Source organism: Poecilia reticulata, chromosome 6 (genome assembly GCF_904066995.2).
Source record: "Poecilia reticulata chromosome 6, P_reticulata-male-v2, whole genome shotgun sequence".
Taxonomy (NCBI): Eukaryota; Metazoa; Chordata; class Actinopteri; order Cyprinodontiformes; family Poeciliidae; genus Poecilia; species Poecilia reticulata.
Window position 1 is genome coordinate 17,634,941 of NC_088835.1, and position 25,686 is coordinate 17,660,626.

General features: G+C 38.0%; 1 protein-coding gene across 4 annotated transcripts in view; it reads left to right on the plus strand.

The window, feature by feature from the left end:
* The window catches only part of lrrc4ca (leucine rich repeat containing 4C, genome duplicate a), a 130,787-nt gene that overhangs the window by 62,702 nt on the left and 42,399 nt on the right, over positions 1 to 25,686 (plus strand). Inside the window, exon 1 of one of the 4 annotated variants that reach the window (XM_081608056.1) lies at positions 1,119 to 3,995. The exons of 2 other annotated variants lie outside the window; for them this stretch is intronic. The gene's annotated coding sequence lies outside the window, so the exon portion shown is untranslated. Of the gene's footprint in view, positions 1 to 1,118; positions 3,996 to 25,686 lie in introns of those variants that run through there. One more of the 4 variants, XM_017305482.2, reaches the window with a different exon arrangement.

The window sequence follows — 25,686 nt, forward strand, 5'->3', positions numbered from 1 at the left end:
TCGTGATTGTTCAATGTGACATTTAAGCTTCACTTTCTGAAATGATTGGCAATAAGTAGTTTGCCTTTCTGTTTATATATATATATATGTAAAACTCAAACTAGAAGAAATGAATGGGATAATTTTTAAAAGCTTGTTTTTTTTCAAATGGAGATCATTTTGGTGATTCAACTTGGCATAAAATAGGAAAAGTTTGGTCACCTTTAATGTCACACAGTAGGAAAAAAGTTGGTGTCTTTTATTTTTATTACAATACATGAACATATCTGGTTACAAATATGGAGAGATTTGTGTCAGGAAGGGCACATGTAACCCAAATCAAATATTCAAATCAACAGAGACTCATGATTTGCAGTGACGACCCTTGAAGGGAAGAACAGAATGAGGAGAAGAAGATAGATCCTTCAGCAGGTTCTGGGCCTGCCCTGAGGTCTTTTCCCAGTGTGACATACTTGAACACATTCCAAAAGGGGGATGCCCATAATTCACCGTGGTCAGAGACCAGAACCACCTCAACTCTCTCCTCTACCTGATTAGGAGCAGCAGCTCCACTTGGATCTTCTAAGGCAAGAATAACTAACTTGCCTGATGAATTTCATAAAAAAAACCTTTTATACAAGTGAAGATTTTGTCCTCCAGTTACACTGCAGGCCATAAGTCTATTCTGGCCTGCAGTAACACTTTTAGACTTACTTCATTATATTTAGTAGGGTTGTCAAAGTTCATCACTATTAACTTCCAAAGCAATGAATAAAACAGCTTTTAAAAAATATTATTCTAAAATATCATACTGACCTGTGACAAGTATTTGCAGGTTTGACAGAAGTCTTCTCTCCTTGTCTCTCTGACTGAGCCCTGCCATGTGTCCAGGATCTTGTTCTTTCAGTCATGAGTCAAATCCCAAATGCATAGCTGAGGGTCAGGATGCAGAATTGCCAGTTAACTGAAATCTTTACGTTTTGACACTGCTCTTTCTTCAGCACAACAGACTGGAGCAGTGGCCACATTAGACCCCTTTCCATCTGTCAATCTCCCGCTCTGTCTTGATTATCGGTAATGATCAAGACACTTGAACTTCTCTGTGAGGCAGAGATTAACCTCTCTGGTAATGACATTCTTGGTTGAGAACCATAACCTCGGACTAAGAGGTTCTGACTGTCATCACAGCCCCTTAACACTTGACTGTGAACTGCTGGAGTGCTTACTGAAGATCATAGCTTTAAGATGCCAAACAAGCTAAAACGTCTGCAAAAATACAAACAAAAAAAACACTGAGTTTCTCAAACCACTCACATTGAAATAAAACCTTTATATCAAATGTATTAGGCTAGAAAGATGGACAGGACAATAGTACAGAAGAGCCAGATGCTAATATCTCTCATTAAGATGTGTTTGAAGTTAAGGACAAATGTGAACCAAGACAAAGTAAAACAAATAAATAAAACAAAAATAAATATACCTCCTCAAATTGGAAAGCAGAAGGTTGGTGCTCTTTACTACAGCATGCCCAAAACACAGACAGGCAGGTCAACAGTTATGAAGACAGATGAATGATGCAACACCTACAGCACTGAGGGAAAGGAGATCAGATGTTGACAACTAGATGGACACATCCCAGGCATTCAAGTGTTTTCTCACATCTCGCCAGCGTGTTTTATTTGAGCATGTTCACTTCAAATGACTAGACTCGGCCTATATGTGGAAAAAAATTGCTCCACGTTTGTGGCTTCTCTATATACGTTGCAGAATATTACTGAGTTTAGCATAATATTTGCAGTGCAGCAGGCGGCCTAAGATAAACGCTTCACAAGCAATAATCTTTCTGAAGACCTGAAGTCTCTGGTGTCACCCACCGTGCTAAAAATCTGCACCGTGTGGACCTATTTCATAATTCATAACACTCTGCCAGCATTTATAAATAGGGTCTAAAGTGCTGAAGCCTGAGAGAGATTATAACTCATATTAATCTGTTTTCTGGATTGTCACACTTCTCTCTGCATGTGTGCGCCGGCACTTTACATCTATTTCCATGTTTGCATGCATGAAGATAATTCAAGCTCAGGTCTCCTGTTGTGCCTGACAGAGTTTATGATATACAAATACAAACGTGTATTTAAACACAAACTATAGTGTGTCATGGGAGAGCGGTCCTATGCGGCAGTCAACCCGAACAGGGCTATCGCGTTATCACTCAGGAGAGAAGGAGTCGGTAGGTGGCAGTCACGTCCTATTTCCAAGATCCACATGGGAGGAAACACTTTTTCTCCTCTCTCATTCTCTCTATCTGTCTGTGTCGTTTGCTCCACGACTTTTATTCCGACATGCTCACACGCACAAAAAGACCCAACAGTTTTGCCCCCCCACCCCCTTTTTTTTTTTTTTTTTTCAAAATTGACCGATTAATGAGAGATAAAGCAACAGGTAAATAAGAAAATATCTAAGGAGCACTAAGCGTGGTACTTAAAAGGCTTTTCTTTTTTTTTTCTTTTTTCTTTTTTTTTTTAGTTCAGGGCTGCATGCAGACTGTAAAAGAAGGAGGGCAATTTTCCCTGGCATCGCTGCCTCGGTCTTGCGGGTGAGCCACCTGCAGTCAGTGGCGGAGCATACGGGGTTGAAGTTGGAGGAACAGCCTGTCAGTGGGAGGTAACCTTACATGATGCCCCTTATCAATTCACTGTCTGTCGGCGTTTTATTTATATAGCAATATAAAAAAAAAAAGGCTGAGCGCTCGGGGCACTTTGAAAGGGACCGATGGATACAGCGTGCCTGTGCGTAATGGAGCCATCTAATTAAAGCCGACTAATACACTCCGCGGTCCAGCGAAGGGGAGGATAGCTGGACAATCGACGTCTTGTGGAAACGCACTCCAAAGAATAAATATATTCTGTCACATCAAAAGGAGGCTTCATGAGGAAAATTCACGGAGCGAAGGGAGGGTGCAGGAGACATGAATGCTTTCAGTGAACTGTGACTCCCCTCCAGACTGGGTGCGGAAAACGTGCAGGAATTGAGCTTTTCTTTTTCTTTTTTTTTTTTTTTTTTTCTCCCTCAGCTCTTTCAGACTTAAAAGCTGCTGCTAGAGGATCCAAGTGCAGACACCTCCCAGGATTTTCATTTGCTTCGTGTATTATTTTACAAACGAAGAGCGACGCAACTCGGAAGAGAGAGATTGCTCTTTTAAATACCCAACTTCTTCACTTAATTTGTAGGATAACCACACACGGGCGTAATACTGCGGGGCTGCTTTCATCGGCGAGGGGAAGCAGATGTAAGCATCCCCCCTAAAAAAAAAGTCTATGGTGGCTAATGCGCTAAAAAATTAAATCAGGCTTGATGACTGACAAATATTCTTATGGGGACTTGATAAAAAGTTATATTTGAAGCGTAAGCGAGCGGGACCGTTAAAGCAACCCCACCTCTGCCTCTCTAAGGAGAAAAAAGCTCTGTCTCAGTGTCTAAATGACGAGCTTTCCAGGATGTAGCTTTGATGTGCCTGGGCATTGATCAACACGAGCTGATGGGTTTGGAAAGGTCAGTTTTTAAGCTCTGAGAAAAGACAAAAGAGCCATTAGGCTTGGATTAATTTAACTCTTTTTTTTTTTTTTCCTGAAAATTTGGGAGCGCATCGCCTTCTGGTCGGGAAGACTAGTTTCAACAATCGCACTTGTCGGGTGCCTTGGTTGTGATTTGTGTCTTGGATCAAGAGGAAATATCCATTTGATTTGCGGGGTATAATCACTGTGAGACTTTAGCAGCACGCCGTCCGGACTAATGTGTGGATTACATACCACTTGTTTTTTTTTTTTCTTTCTTTTTTTTTTTAAATTAGGAACACAATGTCTTTGAGAAGAAGACGACAACGCGGAATTTTGTAAACACGCCTGAGAATTGCGGAATTTTTCTATGCAGTTCTTTTTTGGGGAGGGTGAGAGAGTGAAAGACGGACCGTTAACCGGCTAAAGCAAGACACATCTCCCAGACCTCTTCGTGGAAAAGTAAGTTTTTTTTTTTTTTGTCGTTAAATATGCTCTAGGGTGTTCTATGCCTCCTTTGCCATATCTTGCGTCTTGCACCGTCTTTAATGTTTCTAGAACTGCAGGAGCATGGGCACGTTATTACCTGGGTTCTGTACGGAGTTCTATACCCCTTCAGTGATGCTGCATTCTCAAAGTAAAAGATGTTTAATAACCTGCTCCTTCGACAAGATAGTAGAAAGATACGCACGTTCGCACAGGTCTGCTTTGGCGTCACCGCGCGCCCTTGACTTGAGTGAGCGAATGCGCGACAAATATATGTAATTTATTTATTTTTTATTATCAAATGACATTAGTTTTTCATTTATGATAATGTGACGCCTGTTTGATCGGAGCAACAATAAATAGGACAAGTCAGGTTTTGCTTAACGCAAGTGTGACACCTGTCCTCCCCTCTGCAGGTATCAATGCAGTCCATATACCTGTTTCTGCGCTCAACCTGTTCAGCAACTGAGAATCTGACACACTAGCACGTGTGTATCTGATCTTGGATAAATGTGACCTACACGGTTTAACATACAAGTAATATTACAGAAAAGCTGTTGATGAAACTGGAAATTCTTGCTCACTCCTGGATCGTTGAATAATCAAACCACAACTCCCCCCTCCACTTTTACTTGGTGTGGCTTACACAAAAGGCGCTTTTTCACTTCTCTGTGGTAGGCTGGGAGGGAGCTGTCCCTCTACGTGGTGCTGAAATTAAGAAAAAAAAAATCCACTGTCTTCATTCTGATCCTTCCCAGATGGAGTAATATAGAGGTGCGCTAAACGGCTTGCTAGAAGTCTGTTTTGAGCTCCGCCGCAATATGCCAGAAAGCAACAGTTACCACTTGTGAATGTGTGTTTAAAGTTTGATGAAAACCAAAGAGCGTGAGATATTCCAAATTACAAGACATGCTTTTATAATAAGTCTCGTCTTCTAATAAAGACTGATATCGAGTGAAGTCAGTCGAGGGTTCTGCCCCTCTGAGGCTTTTTTGTAAAACTTCACAGGGACAGAAACGTCACTAATATCGTGGGGGTCGTTCTCCAAAAGCAGTAAGAGAATGTCATAATTTTTATTTGGCATGTTGCTGTGGGTGTACTTGAAATTCAGAACTAGAAAAAAAGAAGGAAAAAAACCATGTTTCTCCTTTTCTGACTTGACTAAGACATAGTCAAGTTAGAATTGACTAACTTGACTATCTAAATTGTAATTTCTAACCTAAACATGTGATTTTCGTATCATTTGAAGGTGGTGCAAGTGGTGCGGCAAAGTTTCAGAAAGGGCCAAATTAAATAATTGTTGCAATGCAGCTTGTCCTTTCCACTTTAACACCGATGCATTACAAAAATGCTATGGATATAAAAATATAGGACTGTCCTCAATGAGTGCAGTGTCTGTGTTTTTACACTGACTCCCCTGAGGATAAAGTTTTCAATGAAGATGGGTGTCACTTCAGTCAAAGAATCATATATAGCCTGTGAATGTGAGAAACATGGCATACATGTTTCACCTCACTAAAACAAGAAAAAAATAACTTTCTATATGATGGAGTGACATTACTTTTAAGAAACAAATTTGAACGCAGATTTTATGGGGTTTTTTGGGGGTTTTTTTTGCCGTGTCAGATGCTTTAGTATGATAAATCTCCCTATATATCCCCAGGATTGCAGTTGCATATTGGCAACTGGTGCAAAGTGATTCATGGTAATAATCAGAACGACTATTCCTCCTCCCCATTCAACACTCCTCAAACCTTTTCCTTGCAATGGACATATTTATTTATTTATTTATTTTAGAGATGGATGGTGCTTGTGGTTTCAGAATGCCATCTGATTTAATAAGGGCATGGCAACATAAATATTTCTAACCGACATAAACAAAAAAAGCTTATTGGTTTTGAGCAAGTTAAAAATTAGAGTCTGTTTATTTCACTGTGTCGAACCAAGAACAGCTGTATCCCCTGTGTGTCCCCATTAGTCCGTCTAAACAGTGGGGAATAGCCTTAGAGCAGGTGCAGCAAAGAGACCAAGTGGGACTTCCTGCTGCTCGCACAAAGCCAGTCTTCAACTAATAATGTAGTCACCAAAGACATCTGTTACATGCCCTATTTCTTTTGCCATTGTTGTCTTGACTTATCTATTGAAAATCTTTCTGGGCAGCTATGTCAGAAAATAAATGAACTTGTCAGCTGGAAAAGGGCACAACTGCAATGAGGTGCCAGGGTCTTGTGAAGCGACAAGCTGTATACCCATGTTTCATTCCCAAAATCCCTTTGTCATCTTTATCCACCCTTTTTCAGCCCGGGATTCACTTCAGATCAGGGCCAGGACTGTGTGCCATATAATAAACTGTTCATTTCTAAAATCGGATTAATCTCTGTAAAGCTCAGCTTAGGACACCATTAGCATTCATTTCTTTCGCTGCCGGAGACTTGTATCAATAATGGAGCTACCCGTACATTTTTCATCTTCTCTGGGTATAGACTATCTCAGGGGGTTTCATGCATTGGGAAAAAGGGAAGCTGTTGAAGTGATCTCTTATCTTTGTCCTTGCCTTCTTTAATAGAGCTCTGTGATGTTGGAGGTCTAAAGTGGTAGGCCAGAGAGGGCGTAGTCTTAATGAGGACCGGGAAATGAATTTTTATATGAAAATAATGCTTACAAAAATGGTTAAATTGATCATTTTTGCCCATAATTCGAGGTTGATTTAGACGTGCAATTATTTCAAACAATTCTTACAGGAATCTTTATATGTGCAATATCACAGTCACAAAAGAATATGTTTAATGCAGTGATACTAAGGATGTCATGCACTAAAACTATGTTTAGCAATATTTGCTTTAGGATACCTGGACTTTCGTCGTCCCTTCTGGTCATAACTTTTAGAGATCTTAATCATCAAGGTCAAAAATCTCAACGAGAGTAGTGGCATATAGCAATGAAAAGAAAAAGTGTGGTGAGAAAAATGTGGGTAAATCATAATGTACATCTGATATTTTTAAAATATTCCATAATATCATGACAGTCTTATATCCTCCTAATATCGCACAGCCCTAGGAGCACTAAATGGAGTTTGTTCAACAGTTCAGTTTTTTTATTTTATTTCTTTGTTTAGTACACATTTCTGCAATGACCCTCAGAGTACAGGTTATTAGAATACTCTGAAAACATGTGAACATATGCTTGTGACTGAGACATTCATTCTATTGTTTGATTGTGTTTATCAGGACTTTACGTTTCAGTTTTCTACCTAGCATTTTAATCCAGTCTTACAAAGTAGCTACACAAAGCTAAATTAATTGTGTAACATTTTTTGTTTTATTAAAACGGAGTGCTTTGCATATGTATTTATAGCTCCCTGCCATTAATCCTTTATCTAACTCACTTATCCTTGCATAATCATGTGTCGTGTGAGAACTGTAAACCAAAATGTGTTTTATCAGAATTGTCTGACTAACATAAAATGCTACATAAATGTTTAGTAGCAGAAAAATTATGAATAGTTTTGAAACTGTGTGACATGCATTTGCAATAAGCTTCCCTGGGTCAGTACTTTGTAGAACCATCTTTTTTTTTTTTTTTCTCAAATTACTGCAGACATTTTTTCAGAGAATGTGTCTACCATTTTTGCACATCTAGAGGAAAACATTTGTCTCAAACTTAGTCTAATTAAATGGATAACATCTATGAACAGCCATTTGCAAATCGTACCACAGATTCTCAATTGAATTTAGGTCAGGAGTTTGACTGGGCCATTGTAACACATGATTATGCTTTGATCTAAGCCATTGTTCCATTGTACCTCTTTGATCGTAGTTGTTCAGTGGAAAAGTAATCCGTAACCTCAGTTTCAAATATTTCACAGTCTGTATAATGTTTTCTTACAGAATTGTGTTGTATTTAGCTCCTTCCATCAACTTTCTTAATCTTTTCTGTTCCTGCTGATGACAAGCATTCTCAGAGCATGATATACCACCATGTTTTACCACGAGGATTGTGCTTGTATTATAATACGCGGTTCTATTTAAATTTTTTTCCAGGTATTGGCTTTTGCATGTATTAAACGATTTGAATTTTGGTTTCATCAAACCAGTGCTACATTTGCTCAAATGATGGATAGAGAAGCACTCTGTGGTTTGTTGATGTGTTGATGTGGGCTGGTCAAATCTTGGGGCATTGTTTTATCATCTAACCCAGGGGTGCCCAAAGTTGGTCCTCTAGCTCCGGCATCCTGCATGTTTTAGTTCTCTCTCTGGTGGTTGTAACAACCTCCTCAGCAAGTCGTCTATGTTCATCTTAGGCTTTTAATGAGCCATCATTTGATCCAGGTGTGTAAAACCAAATAGAGAACTAAAACATGCAGGATGCCGGCCCTCGAGGACCGACTTTGGACACCCCTGATCTAACCCTTCTTTAAAATTCTCCACACCCTTATCCCTTATCTGTTTGGTATTTTCTCTTGTTTTCATGTTAGTTCTTGTTGACTGGTGTGCTGAGAGGCCTTCACAGAACTGCATTATTCATATTGAGATTAAACTACATTACAAATATACTCAAAGCCTAACTAATTGACATTTAAAGACGAGACGTTTCCTTACATTGTGTCATGGAACATCACTGTAAAAGGGGTGGACACAAATATATTTGTAAAGAATTTGTTTTTTTTAATAGTTTCAATTTTTTACTTGATTCTGCACTAGTATGTCTTTATCTATCCAGTAATATAGGACAGAGACAAAAGGAAACAGTCCAAAGGCTACAAATACTTTTGCTCAACAAGATATGAGAGCTCTGCTTCTGACAGTCACCTCTTTTGGATTTGTGACAAAAACAGCATCTATCACTTCAGGTGATTATCTGAATAGAACAGTCTGATCAAATTCAACAGTTTGTCTTTGTTTTGCTGATGTAAACAACTGCATCCTCATGAAATCCTAACTCAGAAAAAAAATGTTATTTTCCACTGTGATCAGTCAGTTGAGCATGAGACTCTTAGATCTTTCGAAAACATAATTTGCCACACCAACCAAACAGGAGTACGTATCTAGACTGTGTCCAAATAAACAATCAGACACGGATTGTATTCCTCAGGAGATCTGATCATTAGTCATCCTCTCCAGCATATCCGTCTAAATGTTCTGTCCGGGGGAAAGAACAGCTTAGCTGGGGAACGGCCACGACACATTCCACCAGTCGATGGGTTAATCAATTGGTGTTCCAACTCAGCCCATCCATCTCAAGGAATAATCTTGAAGACATCATAAAAGTGCCATTCTATCTTTCAAAAGACCAGGGAGCATTTTCTCATGTCGCTTATTAGGGGAACAGGAGTGCATTAAATGAAATATGGATAAGAGTGTTTAGTGTGGCAACACTCTGAGGCATTCGTTCCCATTCGTTTTATTCTTAATATGCAGCCCAAAAATATTTTACTGTGACTCAGATCCTAAAAGGAATCCCTTCAAATCCATCACTACCCCCCGTTTGCTTGCTTCCTTCGTCAGAATCAGCTAAGAGCACTGACCTGAATTCAGGATGCGTCATTACTCACCACTTGCTTTACATCACCCACCTTCCGTCAGCGATGGTGTCTTATCAACTTAGTTATTTGTGCCTAGATCTCTTTTCCTCTACCTCACTAAAGTGTCACATGTCATCGAAAAGAGAGTGACAGCAACTGAGATGGGATTGATGTAATGGTAGTGATAACAGCTTGCTTAACTGCAGAACAAATATGCAACCTCCCGACATCTCTCTCTACACTTTTCTCTCTGGGACACACACATACACATCAACAATAGCTCGTGTCAGTCTTCCTGCCTTTTGGGCAAGTGGGCAGAGTCGTTTTAAAGTGATACTGACCTTTGCTAACATGTTAATTCATGCTGCTAAATTAAATGGTAAATGAGGTGGAAAAGGGTAGAAGGCAGAGCTATCTCTGACTGGCTCAGAGATAGCTTTAGTTTTTATTTGATGTGCATCATTGATCTGTAGATACTTGTTCCTGAGTAAAGAAAGTAGAAAATAATGAAGAACCTTAGAACAAGAAAGTAGGGCACAAGGCCTTTCCCATGAAGTCTTTTCAGGCACATTCTGTTGACAGAGGATTTTTGGGAAGCCATGAGTGCTCTGTGTTCTGCAGTATGAACACTCCAAGTTAAAACTATTTGAACTGGAGAGACACCCTCCAAACAGGTTTCTAGCTGTTGCATAGCAACAGAGCTATGATTGGTGCTTCCCTTTGCATCTTATGAGCTGCTAGCTAAAATAGAAGTTGACGATGGACACCAGCCTTCAATGAAGAAACTTGTTTCAGCAGGACATTTTAAAATTGTACACGCATCCACTGACCGATTATTGGTTATTCTACAGCTAAAGAAAACAAAATAGTTTGAAAAGTTCTAGACTTTCTCGTGGTATTGATGAAATTATGTATATGGAAAAACAGATATTGCATTTCAGCTGTAATCATAGTATAGTTTTGCTACATTGGAAAAAAAATTAAAAAAGCTTTACTGTGGTAAGAGTTAGTTGACCTGTGAGAGCAGATAGGTTTTTGCCTGAGGAAAAGCAGCACTTTTGTCTATAACAAATTGCAGTTATTATTTGCCAGGTTTATTGCAAAGATGTTGTACCTCTGTCGTAGAGAAAGTGAGGGTAGTTTGGTGTTTTTTTATTTGCTTTTTATTTTTCATTTGGATTTTATTTGTTTTTAAGAAAACATCCAATAAATCTTAGGGCAAACTAGCAATTTTGCTAGTTTTCCTTTTCTTTGTGAAAATTATTAAGGAATGTACTTTCAATTGAATGAAAGGAATCTCTCTAACATTTGACAATTAAAAAAAGTTACATTTCCATCAGGTAGACATTGTTTAACATATCATGCAAGGCATAAGTATGGAAGGTGTCATATTACAAAGACAATTTGAATAGTGTTTTATTCAGATTTTACACAAGAGGACAATACAAAATCATGATTGTAAAGTCAAAGGAAGAGTATTTTCTGAAAGAGGATTCATTTATGTATTTTAATTACCATCAGAAAAGTATCTATATTCGATTTATTTTACTTTGATAGCCCCAAATAAAATTCTGGGAACCAAAATTGGTAAAAAAAAAAAAATAAAAAAAAAAATAAAAAAACATTTGAGGAGTCTCACAAAGACTCACAAAAAAAACAACAACAATGTCTTATTCTCTGCAGCTATTTTTTAATGAAATAACATTTTTACTTGGAAACTACATTTTGTTTTTACTCAAGTTACCTTTGAGATTAAAAGTAGTTTGATCTAAAACATGTACTGTACTGTGCAAATACTTTTTCACAGCACTGTAAATATCATTTGCCGTATTGCCAAAGCACCTTAAATGTTATGTGTGGGGCTTTAGTGAGTTGTAATCACAATATGAGGTCTCGTCATGCTGTGACTGAAAGTGGCTGATCATTCACTACTGAACAGAAACTCGTATTAGCATAGTTTCTTTATTAAACTTCAGACGAGATAAATAGTTTTCACGCCAAAACAGTAATTACAGGGATGTAATGCCAGGTTTGAACTCTACCATTGCACTGTTTAAGAGAAGAGATTTCGACCCTAACATGTGTTGAGTTATAAACCCAAGAATGAATTTTTTTAATCATAGTGCAACAATAATGTACATGTATACACTGGAGAGATCACATCGTAACTCAGACCCAGGGATGCAGAAAGACTGTCTGCTATCTGGACATGTGGGTCAATCTTTGCCGTCTGTCTCCCAGATCTGCTTTTTAACTCCTCAGGGCAGTTACACTGGCAATCAGATGGCTGTGCAGCTCAGCTTCGCAGCAGGAGTCTGGTCATCAGTCAAAGACCCACAATGCTACACAGCACGTTCAATCTGCGTCTAACAGTCGCATGCCCAGTCATCACTATTGTTGGTGATGAACAATAGTGTTGGGCTGTGTGAACAAAGCTTTGATAAAGATGAAGACAAAAAGCTTTGCGTCCATTACAACTCTCTTGTAATTTCAAAAAGCCTGTGTCGTACCTTGTTTCTTCCCTCTTTTTTTTTTTTAGCATTTTCATCCAAGATTAAAGTCTCAGTTTTATCTTTCTATAACTTTTTGTATTTATCTCTCTACTAACTCTCCTTGTTTGTCTCTGACCGTAATGTTTTTTCTCATCAGGGCACCTGAATGTAGGCAACATGCTCTGCTATGTTTCTGATGTCACAAGGATTGTTTTACACTTGGTTTAATCTAAGTTGTCCTGACATAGTCTGCTGAGGAACAGCCCTGTTTTCCTGCTCAGGTCGGAACCTTATGCCAGGAGCTGTCAGACGGCCCCCAGAACCGACTGCATGTTAGAGAAAGAAAATACTGGAGAAAAAAAAAATCAGAGCACATAATGCCTGATAAGGATGATTCATAAAAAATCATTCTTAACAGATGCAACACTATCAAAGGAAAACCCATTCCAGCTGCAGTTTGTTTGTATGCAGCATAGAGGGTGAGAAAAAACAATATATATATCTCTGGCAGCTGTTCACCACCAAATCTCAAATGGTGTAGTTCAAGGAACTTTATCTAAGCAACAGAAAGAAGGACAGAGCATGTCATATAAATATTAATGTGCAAATTAAGCTTCATACATTCCTGAAAGTGTTTTATGATCAATGATGAGCTTTAATCTTTCTGTCACACAGCAATATTTTTCACTGATGAAAACAGAAAACTGTGGTGATGAATCTAAGTCGTGAGGAAAAGCTGTAAAGGTAGCTAATAATTCCTGAAGAAGTGTGTGTATGCGTGTGCGCGTGTGCGTGTAGGTGTGCGTGTGTGTGTGTGTGTGTGTGCATGTGTGCACGCCAGCGTGTAGCCAAATGAGTAGCCTCCTGCAACCAGTGCCAGACATCTCAGCATTTAGCACCAGTCCGTCTGTCACTGAAGGAAGAAAAAAAGAAAGAAGAAAAACAGATTCTGGTCCTCATCACATTACATTTCATTTTTGTTAGTGAACTAATGACATTTGAAATATTTGCATATAAGTACTAAACTGGAAAGGCTCCGTTATGTCAGATGTATGCAAAAACTCCTAATGCTCTTGAATTAAAGAGATTATTGTATAAACCCTATAAATGAATATCTGACTAAATATCTATGAATACACATTTCTTGCCTCGAAAGTAGCTGAGGAATATGTTGGGAAATGTGTGTTTTTTTAATGTATGTTTATTAATCTTTCTGAATTTGTGATATTTTCATATTTTCAAAGAATCTTTGATCCATCCATTTTTATATATACTTGTTCAATCTTTGGAGGAATGCTAGTGGCTTTTTCCAGTGGTCAATATGTGACAGGTGAGGTTGCCAGTTCATCACAGGGCAATAAAGAGACGGAATAAAGAACCAAGCAGGGCTGTAATCTATAGAGGCCAAATAGCCTAACATGAAATTATGAAATATTTACACTTAGGGAGAAAGAAAATGGCTAAACCACTAACAATAACTCACCTCAATATAAAAGTGTGTGCCTCATATAACTGTTCCTTACATCTTCCTCCTCCGACTTCACTTCTATCATACTAGTCTTGTAATGGTACCTCGGGCGCCAGGCTGGTCCAGTTCACATGGATTCTGCCTTGAAATCCATTAACTACACTTTTAGTCAGTGGGAGGAAGACAGAGTACCCAGAGATAACCCACTCATGTACAAGGAAAGCGTGAAAACAGAAAGGCTTGGACAGGTTGGAAGTCCAGGACTTTCTTGCTGCGAGGCAGCGGTGTGACAACTGCAACTTGCAACCCCAGACTCTTTTAATGAAGTGAAATATTGTAACTATTTTTCTGAGAGAAAACATTTCAAAATAGATTTCTAGATATAAGACACATTCTCACATTAGCATTTACGACTGAAAGACGAAGAGTTGCAGGTATTAAACAGGGTCAACTCACATCGACCCCTTCCAAATGATGGAGATGACGGTTTACCTCCTCCTACTTCATTGTTAATGGGTTTGCAAGTGTTTACAAGCCAAAGGTCGGTGAGAGTTTGCTTGCTTTAGTGATTCCTTGATTAGGACGACTGCACAGGGGGAAAATAAGTTATTCCCATAATCTAAATACATATAGAAACCCATTAGTTGCTTTTTTTTTTGTAGGTTTTTGCTACTAAGCTGCTTGTGAAGTTGAATCTCTAATACTGATCCAACCTTTACTAACAGTAGACATTTAAGCAATATTAAATTCATATATGTTTCTAAATGTCCTTCTTTAAGAGTCATTAACTGGTTGCAACCTTCCTGTCTAGCATGTTTCTGTGATGAGTCCTTCATGTTCCCTATGTGAGACTGTTTGATTCCTCCCTGCTCCAGACTCTGTCTCAGTGATATAGTGATTATGTATAGTAACAGGAACGTTCCAGGCTCTGTGTTGACTGCTAATTGGGCTCCAGAGTAACGACTGTGTCATATTAATGACCCAGATCCAGCTCATTGTAATATTCATGGGGTGTGTGGATTGCCTTTTCTCTCTGGGGCTGCATGGAACAGAGGTTTATGATTGTGTAAGTGTTTGTGTGTAAATGACAGAGTTGATGTGTTAGCTTTTGTGGGCATTGGGAACAAATACTGATCTCAGTGCAGAGGCCCTGATCCATTTCTCCTTTGGTGTCACTTACAAAAGGACTTTGCAGCCTTCACTGCCCACTGTCTGTGTGGATTTCTCCATTTTCTAACTGCCATTGCAAGGGGAAGGTGAATGTCGATTTAAATCTGCATTTAGTAGCTTAATTCACACTCTTTGTGAAGAATTATGCTAACAAAGTGACATGTAAGCCATGGAACCAGGTGGGCTATAGTGAATCATCTGCTCTATAAGCAGATCCGGAATGAACAGACTTTTTTTTCCCAGAGGATAACAAACCCTTAGAGACATGTGCAGCTTTTTATAGGGCACTACAGGCAGGTTAAAAGGTTCCTTTGTGCTTTGATTAAACAGGTGGGACTGCAGTCACTGGGATGCAGTCCTTCACCTGCCCCTCTCACAAGAACTGCCTGTATTTGCATAACACTCATCCGAGCACAAAAGAGATGGTTTATTCTGTTTTCACTAGCTTTAAATCTGGGTTTATTTTAATACAAGAAATTAAATGCCAAACATTTTATGGCATTGTTTATTTTTATGATGGTGATTTTCTTTTTTGCCACTTTTGAACCTGAATTAGGTCATAAGACTTTGAGGTTTGCCTTGCTGCTATAATGTGAAAACTACTTGGCTAAGGGAACAGAAAGGAAACAACCTGTTCCTGTGTTGGTCTGGACAAGACGACAAGTTGGAACTGACCGATTAGAAAGTAGGGATGGGAATATTTTGCTATCTCATTAGTGGATTCAACTTTGATTCAAAATTTATTTTTGATTCAAAACGATCATCCATAGTGACTTCTGCTTCAGTCTGTAGGTGTTCAAAGGATCCTCACGGTCTACTCCAGCATTGCTCTTAAGTGTCTTTTTGACATTTGTTAAGCATTAAATATTACATGCTTAGATGGAATTGTTGCAATTTCCATGACACATTAGTGTCAACTTTGATTGACAAGTTTTTGCGAGTTTTTGTTTTACTCTTTTAGTGAAGCTGTGGCACAGCTGTCAGTAAGAAACTTGAGGCTCTCCCGTACTTCATCTGGAGAAAGCAGTGTCAATTTCTTTGCAGAAGTTTTTAGCAATTTAAAAGTCTTAGTAGTTATTCCGCGAAGAATGGTACAAATGTACAAAATTCTTCATCTCATCAGATAATTTCTCCTTGGAAGAATTCATGTTGCCTGTGGATACGATAAACAGATTAACTGGTTGAGCAACAACATTGCACGACAGCACATTTCTACAAAAAAAAAAAAAACACGGCCACAAAGTTCTGACAAATCACACAAAACTTTGCACTTATCTCTACATGGGAGGCTCTGATTTACCTTTGCTCCACTGTAGCTTGGATTTCTGGTATTCCCAAAGATCTCAATCTTCATTTTGTAAATCTTGTGTGACAAGCATTTAGAGAAATGCACCCCATGTGATGATCCTGGAGGTCCAAAGGATCATTGATCTGTTCAAGCGGAGAAGCTCATACCAAGCTTGGTCTTCCTGCAAATTTGGGGGAAAAAATTAAATGAGTCCAAATGTTTGCCCTCAAGGAAGGCTGTGTGATTCAAATCTCTCTCCTCTTCATTTTTACTTTCCTCTTTGTTTTGGTGCTTTCTGCACATGCATAAGTTCCAGTAGCAGCTGCATGGTGGCACCAGGATGCCCCACATAGCTACAAATTGGAAGGTGACAGACAGTAAATTTACTTTACTTTTATTGTTTTCAAAACAACTTTGGGACACTTTATTTTGATTCTGAATTGTAGTGTGATGAGAGTCTTGATTCTTATGTGAATTAACTTCTTGGGACACTCCTATTTGACAGGACAAGTTATTTTGAGAAAAAAAAGTATCATCCTTATTATGAGAAGGGAACTTAAAGTTCCAAAGAGAATACTGTTCATAAAAGACTACTCTCCTCTGAATTTGAATTGTTGTAGTTTTATGTGTGCATGTGTTCACTTTTAAATAATGAACCCAAATTCAGAGCTGTATTTCCTTGTCCAGACTGAAATGATCCCTAAAAACAGGGGTAGTTGTGAGAAGAGGTTGTCTTATGTCTTGCAAAGACAAATGGGATTTTAATGAAGAGCATAGGAGCTTTAACAGAGTCTCTAGCAAAAGATCCAGCACAGAAACTTTGTGTGCAGTGATAAGGCATTCATTATAAGCAGTTAAGAATGGCAGCTATCAATCTGTAAATGAGTAGTATATGTCACATAAATTACACCGCGAGCCTTGGAAGCACACCCATAAATGTCAAAAATGCAAATTGCCTTCAGTAGATATAATGCAGACAGAGGCTGTATGTAGGGTTCTGTTAACTCTAAAAAGGCAAGAATGCACCTAGCCCTTTATATAACAAGACAATAGAAGATTTCACCATTGTTAGTGGGAAAAAAAAGAACTTGGCCAACTTAAGGGAGATGTGGTGTATTCAGACCTTGGCTAAAAAACAGGGAGAATAAAAAACAGTTCTCTTCTGCCATGTCTGCATCCATTTGTTGCAGCATCAAAGGATTTACATGATAGTGATTACAGAGATTATGGAATGGATTCTAATTCAAACTAATTGATGGAGCTAAGCTGTAATATGTCAAAGTACTGTGTGTGTGTGTGTGTGTGTCCGTGTGGGTGTGTGCGTGCGTGTGTGTGTGTGCGTGCGTGCGTATCTATGTGTGTACTATGTATATGTTAAAATGAGGAAGTTCACCAAAGTTGTACCAAAGCACTTTAACATAGGGTAGAAATTATTGCAGGCTCTCTACAAAAGGTTGCTTTGCTGATGACTCGTTTTTGGACCTGGAAGTTGTTTGCAAGTAGACCATAAAATAATGAAATGGCAAAGAGTCGAAATGACAAGCTTCTCTTTATCCCGGATGTTGCTGTAGAGTTGTAACAATTTTTGTTTCTTACTTCGATTGTCACAGTTATTAGCACTTACAAATGCGAAGAAATGCTAACAATAAGCATCCAGTTCAGCCACTTAAAATACAATTTGCAGGAGCTATGGGAGATTTGGTTGTGATATCAGAGCTGACTTAGATGTTTTAGAGTTTTTGAAAAACAGACATTATTTTATATGTAAAGCCCTCAGTTAAATGTATAGCATATAAAAAGTATTTCAAATATAAATACCAGCTTATTCCTGGTATTTATACCAGCTTATTCACTGGTTTACAGCTTCACTGTAAACCAGTGAAGCTGGTTTACAGTGAAGCTGCTTTGTTGTGGCTATTCTTGTTGTCCTTGAGACAGTTTTTTTTTTTTTTCTGTGAGGAGAGAAAAAACTAACAAGCACAAAAGAAGCACATGTGTTTTAGGTGAAAACAAAACAAAACAAAAAAAAACAATTAAAGTTGGTTCACAATATAGTTATTAAACTTTTGATTGAATTATGTTTTTGTATTGATTGCAAAGATTAACTTGCTTCACATTAGCTTTGTGGCCTGCAGTAAGATTATTACTGGGTTTGAATGTTTGCATGTTTTTCTTGTGTTTATATGCGTTTTCTATAGCTACTCTTGTTATCTTTTACAGTCCAAAAACATGCATGTTTGGTTAATTGGTCACTCTAAGTTATTCTTAAATTTGAGTGTGTGTATGCATATTTTTTTGTCTCTATATTGCCCTTTGATACGACTCTCAACATGTCTAGGGTGCACTCTATACCATGTTAAGAAATTGCAGAAATAGATACAATTATTGACTTATTTTCTGATACACCAACGTTTGACTTTTTTCTGTAAAGATTACTGATCCTCTTTAATTTTTGTCTGAGGACTTTTTTCTGATCTACATCATTACAAAAGTTTGCTTTCATTTTTTTAACACATGGGAAGTGAATTCCTTCCCTAGTCAAATCTTTTAAGCTCTGCATCGTCTCAGCCCTCTGTTAAACCCCCAGGGCTGAATCTTCCGCTCCTTTCTACATTGGCCGATGACTTATGTGCCTTGAATCAAGCAGCTATTCCATTGAAGCAACAATACACTTACTGATTTCAGTTTTACTGTTCCGTCTATAATGAGAAACCTAAAGGTGGCTGGCCACTGGGACGTTGCTCAAACAAGGCAGGCTTGGGGCAAGCAAAGCTCCTCCAGAAAGCCAGAACATCAGTGCTATTGTTAGCACATAGCAGGAGATTAGCACTGATGGCTGTATGCGAGCTTGCAGGCTTGGCTGGTGTTCTGTGTCAGATGATAACCAAGCCCACCCCTGCTGCCAGGGCCACCATGTCGAAATTAGTCAGAATAGCTGTAAACAAGACTTCCCATAGTAATATAGTCAATTCATCTACAAAATTGGATCAGTATCAGTCAAATTCATTCTACAATCATTTAACCGAGTCATTTGTTAGCATCAGATGATTTACGTTTTTTGTTCCGTCAATTTCTGAAGGTGAGAGGCTTGTAGCGGATGCAGCAATCTGAAGCTGTGTCATAAACGGATAAAAATTCCATATACATTATGAAAAGGACAAATACACAATAAAGAGCAAATTAAAACGCTCCCTGTGTTCCCCACAGCGGAGAGAAGCAGCAATATACCCGCTTAAGCGTTGCTTGAAAACTGTTGCTGGCAAGAATACTCTGGCTGCAAATTACATGTTGTCTGCACCTTTCATTTTCACTGTGTAACTATTTCTGAACCACAGACAATGTACCCACATCCCTAGACACACGCAAACACATAATTTTCCAGTGCCTCTAACTGATTATAGTCCATGATTAATTAGCAGACAGATTGCTAAACGGTGTTGAACATGGTTTGATGTGCAGAGGTAAAGAGTATACCCTCCATGGAATTCAATAATGTCCTCCATGCCCAGATCCTTCCCTCACTCTTTCCTTCCTCCTCATCCTTCTCTTCCATCCAGTCCTTCCTTCCTTTCTATATAAAGCTCTTCTAGGTTAATCATTCCTAGAGGACGACAGCTCTGTGGTGATGCAAAAAAGTGCCCCACAGCTGTGCGGAGCAGGGTTCTTGTACAACCACTTTCAATGATTACAGACCCTTAAGGGATAAATCCATATCTTACTGTCACAGGACTACGCACCCTAGTCCAGATGATGAGTTTTATTCCGTATCTGGGCTTTGTTTCAACCCCGCTGAACCAAATCACTTGACCTTTTTCCATCATTTATCCTTGTATTTGCTTGTCCTTTCACTTTGGCACCGCATGAGGCTTTTCTAATCTTGATCCTATTATACGGAATTCCTTCACCTCTCTTCTTTCTCGCTTATGGATCCAGTGGGAGGCGAGTATTTTAATTCGCCTGTTTGCATATGGGAGAAGTGTCCAGCTCTGATGGATGACTCCCGCTCTTGCAGTCTCGCAGTAGCTCAGGGTTTACAATAGAACTGGCTTTTGAAACTCTCAAAGGTACACACATCTTTGAATACAGAGAAATAAATAAATAAAAAAGAAAAACCCACACACATGTACTGTGCACTAAGTAGATGCAACTAGAAATGTGGAGTCAAACACCCTTGTAATTGATTCTACGTCAAAATAATCAATCATGCACATAAAGCATGCATTATTCACCAAGTGTCTACAAATGCAAGACATAAACGAAGTAACTTTAGCAGAAAGAGAAATGGAAGGGAAACATTGAGAGCATTGAACTAATCCTTTTGTAAAACTCACATGAAATCAGCGGTTGCCAGTAATGATCTTATCTGCCCCCATGTCCAGATTAGTCTGCATGGTAACTCTCTTAATCAATGTGGTTGCAAACTGTGATGTGATGTGACTGCTAACATGGAGTCTTTCTGTGTCGCCCTTTCCTCTTTCCACTCACACAACCACACTCACACACACACACGCACCTACACACACATGCTTGCAGGTTCTCTAGCTAAAGTTAAATGTCTGCCAGCTGAGCATGTCCCTCAGTTGGGCTTTTGTTCGCCTACAGCTGAAGCCCTGTAATTTGTGCGCCAGCAATTTGTCAGGACTGAAGGTTTAGGAAGGCCAGATTTCTTGAATGTTCCATACAAAATAGTCTTCATATAATCTGCAGTTGTTGTATTCTGGAAAGTTTATTGCATAATAATTTGAGATAATAAGCAAAATTAGCAGCATGTCAGAATATATATATATATATATATATATATATATATATATATATATATATATATATATATATATATATATATATATATATATATATATATATATATATATATATATATATATATTGTTATTGTTTATGTTTGTTCCTTAGTGTGTGCCGCATTAATGTACCTGTGTATTTAGAACTTTGTCTAATTACAAATATTAAATAAACTAGGAATCAATTTTTCTAACTGAACAGAGAATTTCTCCATAAAATGTTCCTAATTACTACTCAAATGTAATAATTTCAGAACCAAAAGACCAATACAAAAGAGTTCTGTTGTGTGTCTATATATATAAGCATGAGTGCAATTTTGCAAAATTCTAGAGTGGCTGTTTTGACAGTTTATATCCATGTTTCTCAGACTGTGGTACAGATTCTTGAGCTGTTGTTAGCGGTACTCATAAATGTTAATGATTTCAAAATACAGAATAACTCTGGTGCCAAGAATGACACAATACTAGTTCCAAATTTGCTTTGTTTTATTTATATCTGAATTTGTCAGTGTTCTAGTTCAAAAACTGGTAATTGAAAAACTCATGACCACTCTAACCAATCTAAAATAATAATGTATTTCTATAGAGTACATTTAATTTCAAGTATGATATCAAGATGTGTGTTACACGATGTAGTACTGTTTGTTGTTTAGTGAGATAAACATTGTCAGAGGGGCAAAAAAAAAAAAAACAATTTTCACTAATTTAATTAATTTCATATTGTTAATCATCTTAATGTTTATGCCATCCTGTTACAATATGACCATCATGGAAATCTCATCTCCTCTCTTGATAATCTAGAGACGTGACTTACTAATATGTTAGCTTCCTGTATCTCCACCTTTAGTGCACTTTGCTGTGCAGGAAAAAAATAAACATTATAAATATGTTCTGATTTATTATTATTATTACTATGCACACAAATTTCAATCTGATGTTTTTTTTTTTTTTCTGTAGGCATATCTTACTAAATGCAGTCATAAAAAGTTATGCACACAAAATTCAAAATCTAATTTTCAATAATCACGTTGAAATTATAACATTAAGACTCTAAAGTCTGAGGTTTTATGATTTTTACTGTGATTACTGTGAAATTATATACACTATGAGAATGCTGCTCATGCTTTTCCATGTTTTTCTCCCTTCTCATTGCTTAGTACACCAATTTCTTTTTTTAATAGTATGAGGAATATATTTTCAGCTTTAACTGCAGCTAAGAAACCGAACATCTCTCCATCTCCTGGCGACCTATATGCTCAATTCTCCCCGGCTGGATACCCAAAACTATGGAAACGCACTGCATACCAATCTCTGTGTGCAAGAAGCATGAGCATGGCATGAATCCTTACTTTCTTTATTTCTTTTCTGCAGCTAGGCTACATGGAGCGCTTACTGCTTCATGCCTGCCAGGTGTGTGCTTGATTCGGTTTTAGCCTTGAAATGAAACTGCTGTGGCCAGTCCGACAACTTCTACTATGGCTAAAACATGCATGGCTTATGCATAATCTGCTACTACCACGCTCTTCCACACAGCACGCAGTATTGAGATATGCAGCGCAGTCGTAATAATGCTTCTCAGAAGACCTTAAAAGTCTGCAGTGACCCTCCACACATTGTTTGATTTTACTGTTAAAAAACAAAGCACATAGTTTGTCACTGCCTTTATGCCGAATTTACATATGCATTAAGTGATTTCGCTAAATATTTCAAATGTATCAGCTTATTACCAATATCAACCATAATCAAGACGTAAAATCAATAAAACAACAAAATTGCATTATATTGCACCACTTGCAGCTTCCACTTTATGTTTTCAGTGTTATTTAGTGTAGATAGAGACACTGTTGTTGTGTTTGTGGTTGTGTTAGTATATTTGCTTTACACACGCAGGGATTTATCGCTTGCTTCTGCTGCACTGTCCAACACCTGATGTTTTAGGCAGTTTTTTTTGTTTGTTTTTTTTTTTTGCACATTTCTGGGTGCAGCCTTTAGAAGAGTAAGTGTTGTGGCATCAGCTGTTTTTGGAATGTGTTCCAGTGCATCTTCTCTCATGAGCAAGCTGAGGCAAAGCTTTGAAATTTCTTGTTTTGATCTGTGGGCTTTCGGTTGCCAAATTAAATGCACAGTCCATCAGGATCATCTGCAGATTAGAGACCGTAGCGCCCCGAAATATGCAGGGTAAATGGAAGGTACGAGGCACCGAAGTACTTTGGTTCATTTCGGTTGCTTTGCTTTTTCTATTTATTTTTTTCAGTTTGTTTTTGTACTTCCATATGTCTGACTGACTCTTTTCAATGTAGATCTACTCATTCACATGTTCTAGGGTAGACAGCCAAAGTCCCTACACGTGTTTCATTGGAAGATTTTCTATACCTGAACAATAGACAGACAGATTTTAGATATTCAACAAATGTCGAAGATGCTGTCTGTCTATTGGGAGACATGCGTCATTTGCAGCAGTTTTAATCTCCACCAAAATTGTTTCTGTGGATTTCCATCATGCATTGATGATTTTTAAGGTGATCTAAGTGTTCAGAAGTAGTCCAAGATTGAGTCATCCAGGCGTCCTTTGACAAAAATTATTTTCACCTGTTGGCCCATAAATATTCCACTTTTTCAATCTCTACCAGCAGTGCAGGAACCAATCAAAAAATGGGTCTGAAGCTGCAAAACATGATTTTTCATTATCACTTCAAAGCCAGATTTTGTAAGTGTTGTTAGGAGAACAGAAATAAAGAACATAAAACCCACATAAGACTTTGACTGACCTGTGAGTACGTGAAGTCTGAGTGCTTAAAAGGTATTATAGCATTGCTTTGTTCATTTCATATGTTTTTTTTTTTACTATTTTTTTAAAGTTCACTATACTGGAAACATTTTCTGGTCCAACAAAGTAGAAAATATTTGATGCACAAGGTTAAGAAACTATTCATATTTCTTTGATCAAGGCATCTGAGACCTTTTTCAAACCTGCAGTAATTTGTTCTTTTCTACTTTTGTCATTCAAATGTTGCATTGTTAAGTTGTCACTACTGAGTTAAGAGAATTCACTATTATTTTTCTATTGCGCGTTTTTTTTTTTACTTACATTTTTAAACATCACCGTTTTTTTCCCACCGGTTTGGATAACACTGGTATAAACTAATATCTCCAACTAAATTACAACAGGACTGTATTCTGTCGGTCTGGTTAACTGTTTGGGTAGTATGGCCAAAAGTATTCACTTCTGCCTTTACACATATGTAAATTTGAATGGCATTCTGTTTGTTATTCTGCCCACCCACACTTTGCATTTATGACAGATTTGGATCTTCTTAGTCGGGCCCACCACACGGTTTATGGGAGGGCTTATGTTGATTTTTGGCCATTCTTCTAGTTCCACATTTGTAAGGTCAGACACTGATGCTTAAAGAAAAAAAAAATACCTAGGGCTGCAAGGTATTAAAAATGCTTCTGATAATATTAGCAAATATTATGATGACAACATCTGCAATATATGCATACTTTCTTCTTTCCTCTCTTTCTCGTCTGTGCTTTCATCTATCTGAAACCAATGTCATCAGTGTCAGGTATGAGCCTAACCTGTCACAAGGCTTTGTCCAACAAGCTAAAGTTTACATTAGTATATAAAATGCAAGTTCAGAACACTTGGAATATACTAGCAAACAATTATTGCACCGAAGAACATCCCTTTACGAGATGAATATTGTTCACGCTAACATTGTGATGATGATACATTTGCAATATATTGTGCAGCACTAGACGTAGCTGACTGGTGGTCTAACTTATTCTGAAGATGTCCTATCAGGTTCAGAACAAAGGTCAGTCAAGTTCTTCAACAGACCCACAACATTATCCTACAAATTGAAACCAATTACTGATGCTTTTGTTATGCTAACTGCCAAACCCAGAGGTATCCACTGGACAAATGTCTATCTATATTATATATTTTATTTAAAGTAAAATGCTCCACTTTCATTTACAAATTGTTTGTATGTTTTTTTTTTTTTATCAATCAGTTTTTAACAGTAGTTTCAATTCACGTGCTCCAACAACTCTGTTCCAGAATGACTGCAGTCCTAAGTGGATTGAGCACAGCAATTAAAGATGAAGCTGTGAAGGATGATGTGCTCTGTTAAAAAGAAAATTATTGGCACTTTAAAGGAGACTCTTTTCCTCATGCTTAATAATTGAAAATCCAACTTGGGGGTGAAAGTTCCCCCAAGTTACCCATTGTAAAAAGGCCAAAATAGCCATTTCTACCAAGGGACAGGGAAGAACTTGCAGGGAACTTTTATTCGGACAAAATAAATGCATTAATTAGTGCCTCACTGGATAAAGTGACTAAATGAAATGAGGGCCTAAACCTTGCTGATTATGTCAACAAAGGTATACCACTTTGACATACATATTGCCTTCCATTTGTTTTTTGCTGCAGTGGCAACATTTCTGTGTATTTGGTATAAACACATCATCACAGCTCTTCTACTACGTCTGACATGGTGCAAGCAAAACAAAGTGATTTCCACAGCATGCTTTGTGCATTGTGCCCTGCCTCCTGTGTGTTCTAGACAGACACTCCACCACGCCTTCTCCCTTGAGATTCTAGCTGCGAGAGCACTTCTCCAGTAAAAAATAACCCACTGTGAAGTTTGTATTTATGTGTTAAGAGCATCTCCAGATAAAATTGACTCCACTTTTGCCGTTAACACATTTAGTATTCGCCAGGTTAACATCCAAGGTGGCTGAAAAGGTTAAAAAAAAAAAACCATATATGGCTCTTTTTTTTGTTTGTTTGGTGTTTTGATTGTAAGTGAAACTACTACAGTTTACAGCAGGATTTTTTTTGCACATCAACAAATTGTAACAAACATAGATACTCGACTAACCAGTCAAGTGTGTATTACGCTAAGATAACGTCATGTGTTT